The sequence below is a fragment of the Loxodonta africana genome, chromosome 4, assembly GCF_030014295.1.
Source record: "Loxodonta africana isolate mLoxAfr1 chromosome 4, mLoxAfr1.hap2, whole genome shotgun sequence".
NCBI lineage: Eukaryota > Metazoa > Chordata > Mammalia > Proboscidea > Elephantidae > Loxodonta > Loxodonta africana.
In genome coordinates, this window is record NC_087345.1 from 111,555,703 (window position 1) to 111,562,656 (window position 6,954).

Sequence of the window (6,954 nt, forward strand, 5' to 3'; positions counted from 1 at the left end):
TTATCCAAGAGTGAGCTGAGTTGGGCCTAGACTAGGATGTTGACCCTCATAAAAGAAGAAGGAAAGGCTAAAACGTATTTTTAAAGGAAAAGTTAATATAGATTGATGACTGGTTGGATATAGGTGAATGAATGAGAGAGCCCACTAAAGGAGAATAGAAAGTTTTGCAGCCCCATTGATGAGAACTCGGGTGCCTAGGGTAGAGGAGCTACTTCAGAATAACCCATATTCTTTGAAGGCTTAGAACCATAGCCTCATGGAACAACTCAGTTAATTGGTGTAACAGAGTTCACAAAAATCATGATCTGCACCCTAGTGAGGTGAGTAGCATCTGGGGACTTAAAAGCCTGCAAGTGGCCATCTAAGATGTAACTGCAGTCTCTGCTCACCAGGAGCAGAATAGTAAGGCAACCAAAAGCTCAGAGAGGAAACAAGTCTACACAAGCCACAACCTCATCTAACTAGAGACCAGAAGAACTAGATGGTGCTGGGCTACCACCACTGACCTGACCAGGGTTATAATACTTGGTCCTGGATAGAATGGGAGAAAAATATGGAGCAGAACTCAAATTCTTATTAAAACAAAAAAGTCAGACCAACTAAAACAGCAGAGGGCTCCTTGAGACTATTGCCCTGAGACATTCTTTAAACCTAGAACTGAGCCTATTCTGAGATCACCTTTTAGCAAAATAGCAGAGTGGCACACAAAATATAGAGTACCAGAAATGTATAAACAGAAGACAATTAGAGCATGTTCTCTTTAGATATATTGTAGTAAATGTAACTAATGTCACTGAACAATGTGTGGAAATTATCAAATGGAAACCTAACTTGCTGCATAAACTTTGACCAAAAACTCAAAAAAAAATTATTAAAAAAAAACTGTATTATGATACAGCTTCTGTCCTGTTGTAGGACAACATGTCCTGCTCAAACACACCATAACTGTATGACAATGCTCCACATTTGTGTAGCGCTCACAGGTTGCACTCAATTTCTAGGTAGCCAGGAGGCCATTAGGAAAAGGGCACCAATAACTAATACAGATTGCTTCATAAACATTACATCCTTTCGATCAGAGCTTGAACACACACTAGCACATAAAAAGTGGCTATTATTCCTTACAAGAATCAGACAGCATACAACAGGAAAAGTTCAATCACGAACAATCACACCTCAAAAGCTGTCTGGGCAGAAATGACAACTCTTCCTTGCACACCCCACTTTGTGCCATGGATGAGGGGCTTAAATGGGACTGTACCTACTGCCAGTCTTTTGGCAGTGGACTGTAGGGTTGCTATGAGTCAGAATCGACTTTACAACAACGGGTTTTGGTGTTTTTTAAGCTTATGCTATGTGTGCTCCCCCTCACCCCACACATCTGTCAATTTGTTGTACTGTGGGGACTTGCATGTTGCTATGATGCTGGGAGCTATGCCACCAGCAGGGTCACCCATCGCGGACAGGTTTCAGCTGAACTTCCAGACTAAGACAGGAAGGAGGCCCCAGCAGTCTACTTCTGAAAAGAATTAGCCAGTGAAAGCCTTATGAATAGCAGCAGAACATTGTCTGATATAGTGCTAGAAGATGAACCCTCAGATTGCAAGGCACTCAAAATACAAGTAGGGAACTGCCTCTTCAAAGTAGAGTCAACCTTAATGACATGGATGGAGTCAAGCTTTTGGGACCTTCATTTGCTGATGTGGCATGACTCAAAATGAGAAGAAACAGCTGCAAACATCTGTTAATAGTTGGAACCTGGAATGTATGAAGTATAATCTAGGAAATTTGAAAATCATCACAAATGAAATGGAGCACGTAAACATTGATATTATAGGCATTAGCGAACTGAAATGGACTAATATTGGACGTTTTGAATAGGACAGTCATATAGCCTACTATGCTGGGAACTTGAAGAGGAATAGCGTTGCAGTCATTATCAAAAACAACATTTCAACATCCAGGGAGCCACCATGGTGCTAAAGACAGAAGCACCATGCTGTCCCTACACAGCAAAGACCTGAAAAACTAAGTAAAACAGAGACAAACATCAATCCCAGAACCCTAAGCATCAAGTGAAGGAATAAAGAGCTGAACCATGCCCTGAATGAAATAAGAAACTGGCAGAGAACAAAGAGTGACGAGAGCTACACAGTGGAGGTCCCCTATCGCTAACGTGGCGCAAATTTGCCATCTTGGACCCCTGAACTACGAAGAATGGCAGACAGGGAGTACTGGAAGGCACGAGAAGCTCCCAGCAGGAGACAGAGCACCTGGTACCCAGCAATACATGCTTTCCCACTCCCCTCCCTTCTTCCCTCTGCTCTACCTCTGCTGCTTCCTGGCAGGCTGCAGTTGCTTGGCTGGGGAGATGCCGGCTTCTTGCTGCTTGTACTTGCCCTGCCCACACCAGCCAGCTCTTTCAGTGCCATTTTTTTGTTGCTGTTCTTGGTTTTGGGGGCTTCTTTTGCATTTTTTTCTCTCTCTCCTTTCCTTTCCTTTCTCCAGAACACATGGCTTTTGTGCCATTTCTGCTCCTTCTAAACGGGCTGTGCAACACCACTTGGACAAGGAGCCCCTTCCCTGGTCCATGCCAACAAACTAGAGGGCTCCCTTGGGGCATTTTTTTTCTTTTCTTGGTTCCTTGTCTCTTTCTACCTCCCTTTTTTTCCATTCTCCTAGACATCTGGTGCCGTGTGCCATTTCTGCTCCTTCTTGATGAGCTGTTCAGTGCCTCTTGGCTAGAGATCCCCTTTCCTGGTGTGCACCACCACATCAGTGGGCTCCCTTGGGGTGTTTCTTTCTTTCTTTTTTCTCTTCTTGGTTTCTTGTCTCTCTCTACCTCCCTTACCCTTCTCCTGAACACCTGGTACTGTGTGCCATCTCTGCTCCTTCTTGATGGGCTGTGCAGTGCTGCTCAGCTGGGGACCCACTTCTGGTGGACTCCCTTGGGGCTTTTTTTTTCTCAGTTTCTTGTCTCTCTCTACCTTCCTTCTTCTTCCTCCCAACCACCTGATGTTTTCTTTTTTTCTCTTGGTTTCTTGTCTCTCTCTATCATCATTCCTTTCCTTTCTCCTGACCACCTAGCCATGTGTGCCTTTCTCTCTCTCTTTTTTAAAATCTAGTTTCTTATCTCTCTCTCCCTTCCTTCCTTTCCTTTCTCCTGCCCACCTAGCTGTCTGTGCCATATCTGTCCCTTCTTGATGGGCTGTGCCACATTGCCTGGCTACGAAGCCACTGGCACACAGCTTCCCTGGGTCTGTGCCACTCCAACGGCAGGCTCCCTTAGCATTTTTTTTTGGCTTGTCTTTCTCCTCTTTCTCTTCTTTCCCACACCCACTTAGCTCCACACATCACATCCTCTCCCCTCTCTCCTGCCTATCTACACCATGCACTGAGCATTACATCCCCGAGTAGCACAGGTACTATCTCCTGAAACATGTCCTGCACCGCCCCCCACCCCTGCCCTGTCTCCCCCAGTATGTGCCACAAATGACCTATCCAAGCCCCTCCCCATCTGCTGGACCTGCCCTGCTGCACCATAGCTGAGCGACTGGCCCTGCCCTTTGGACAAGGTTGTGAGAAGTATTTTGCCTACAGATGAGCAAACAAGAAAGAACATCCAGCCCACCTGCTCAGACATAACCAAATAAAAAAGCAGGATGAAACAAAAAATCTGCAATCAATAAATGAATAAAATAATTACCAAATGTCCTGAAGATAGCACACAATATCAAAACATATTTTAAGAAGGTCAGGACCATTCCAGTAAAAAAAAAATTAAACACCAGATGACCTTCCAGCAGAAGAAAAGGCATTGGAACTACCTGTTAGGGAATTCAAATCTCTGGTATAAAGAGCTATCCAAGAGATGAAGGAAAAAGCAGAAAGAAATGAGGAAAAAATAGACAAACTCATGGAAATTAAGAACAAAATTATGGAAAAGACAAAACAGTGGAAGAATTCCAGAAAATAATACAGGAACAAAATGTCAAAATAAAGTCACAACTAGAAAACATACAAAAACAGCAACTAGAAATCCAAAAGATAAACATTTCAGAAACATTGTCATTATGAAGATTTGAGAAGCAGGTTTGAAACAATGCAAGACAGGATTGATGAAACTGAAAACAAATCCTTGGATACCACTTTGTTTGAGGAAATATCAGAGAAAAGAACAAAGAAAAATGAAGAAACCCTGAGAATGATGTGGACTACAATCAAAAGCAAAAATTTGCAAGTGATCGGAGTTCCAGAATGGGGAGAAAGTGGAAACTACAGAGAGGATCATTGAAGAATTGCTAACAGAATACTTCCCTAATATCATGAAAGATGAAAAGCTAACCAACCAAGCTTAATGAACCCCATATAGGATAGACCCCAAAAGAAAATCACCAAGGCATATCATAATCACACTTTCTAAAACCAAAGACTGAGATAGTATCCTGAGAGCAGCTCGAGAAAAACAAAAAGTCACATACAGAGGGGAAACAACAAGACTAAGCACTGATTACTTGGCAGAAACTCTGCAGGCAAAAAGGCAATGGGATGGAATATATAAAACCTTGAAAGAAAAAGATTGCCAGCAAAGAATAACATATCCTGCAAACCTCTCACTCAAATATGACAGCGAAATTAGGACATTTCCAGATAAACAGAAATTAAGGGAATATGTAAAAACCAAACCACACTTACAAGAATTATTACAGGGAGTCCTTACATTAAGGAACGAACAACATCAGACAACAGCCTGAATCTAGGACGCAAGACCGCATCAGCCAGATACCAACCTAGGTAATGAACTTTGAAGGTTGAAACAAAACTAAAAGATTTACAACAGGGAACCAGAGAGGTTAATCTGTAAATGATAACAACGTCAGGAAAAAAAAAAAAAAAGAGGGAAAACCAGGTATAGGTAGGTATAGAGCTTTCCAGTGGAGAGGAAGGCAAAGCAACACCAAGTAATAAAAGACTGGTTCAAACTTAGGAAGATAAGGGTAAATTTCAAGGTAACCACAAAGTTAACAAACCTACTTGTCAAAGTGAAGAAAAACAAAGTCCCACTAAACACAAAATCTACAAAAATGGAAGAAGAAGAACAACAACAAAAAATCCACAAACAAGGAATTCAGCACAGGAGAGTAAGAGGAACAAAGAAAACATCAGCACCACAAAAAAAGCACTATACAATAACAGCAATAAAGTCACACCTATCAATAATTACACTGAACGTAAATGGCCTAAAAAAAAAAAAAAAACCACTGCCATTGAGTCAAATCCAACTCATAGTGTCCCTACAGGACAGAGTAGAACTACCCCCATAGGATTTCCAAGGAGCACCTGATGGTTTCTAACTGCTGACCTTTTGGTTAGCAGCCATAGCTCTTAACCACTATGCCACCAGGGTTTCCAAATGGCCTAAATGTACCTATAAAGAGACAGAGAGTGACAGAAGAGATTAAACAAACAAAAACAGAACCCATCAATATGCTGTCTACCAGAGACACACCTTAGAAAACAAAGACAAAAATTTATTAAAAATCAAAGGATGGAAAAAAATATATCAAGCAAATGGCTACCCAAACGGAGCAGGAGTGGCAATACTACCTTAGGTAAAATAGACTTTAAAACAAAATCCATCATAAAAGACAAAGAAGAGCATCATATAATGATTAAAGGGAAAATCCATCATGAAGACATAACCATAATAAATATCCATGCATCCGATGGCAGGGCTCCAAAATACATAAAACAAGCTCTAACAGAACTGAAAAGAGAAATTGACTGTTCCACAAAAATAGTAGAAGACTTCAACACAGCACTCTCAGTAAAGCACGGAACATCTAGAAAGAAACTCAACAAAAATTTAAAGGCTACAATCAGCTAACTTGACCTCATAGACATATATAGAATACTCCACTCAACAGCTGCAAAGTATACTTTCTTTTTCAATGCACATGGAATTTCTCCAGAATAGACTACATCTTAGGCCACAAAGCAACCCTCAACAAAATCCAAAACATTGAGATAGTACAAAGCATCTTCTCTGATCAGAAAGCCATCAAAGTAGAAATTAACAACAGAAAGAGAAAGGAAAAAAAAAAATCAAATACATTGACACTGAATCACATCTTGCTTAAATACCACTGGGTAATAGAAGAAGTCAAAGAAGGAATGAAAAATTCCTAGAATCAGACGAGAGTGACAACACACCATACCAAAACTTTTGGGACAAAGACAGTGCTCAGAGGTCAATTTATAGCAATAGATGCACACATCAAAAAAGAAGAAAGGAACGAAAATCAAAACATCAGCTACACAACTTGAACAAATATAAGAGCAAAAGAAGTCCACAGCCACCAGAAGAAAAGAAATAATAAAGATCAAATCAGAAATAAATGAAATAGAGAATAGAAAAACAATAGAAAGAATCAACAAAATCAAAAGTTGGTTCTTTGAAAGGATCAACAAAATTGACAAACCTTTGGTCAAACTGACAAAAGAAAAACAGGAGAGGATGCAAATAATCCAAAAAAGAAACGAAATGGGAGACATTAAAACTGACCCAACTAAAATAAAAAGGATCATAACAGAGTACTATGAAAAATGGTACTCCAACAAATTTGAAATGGACAGATTTCTAAAAACACAGTACCTACCCAAACTAACACAAACTGAAGTTGAAAATCTGAACAGATCCATAACAAGAGAAGAGATTGAAAAGGCAATTAAAAAAAAAACAAAACCCTGGCCCAGATCGCTTCACTGAAGAATTCTCTTAAACATTCAGAGAAGAGCTTACACCAGTACTATTCAAACTATTTCAGAACATAGAAAAGGAGGCAATACTTCCAAATTCATTCTGTGAAGCCAGCATAACCCTGATACCAAAACCAGGCAAAGACACCACAAAAAAAAACCCAAAATTATGGACCAATATCTCTCATGAATATA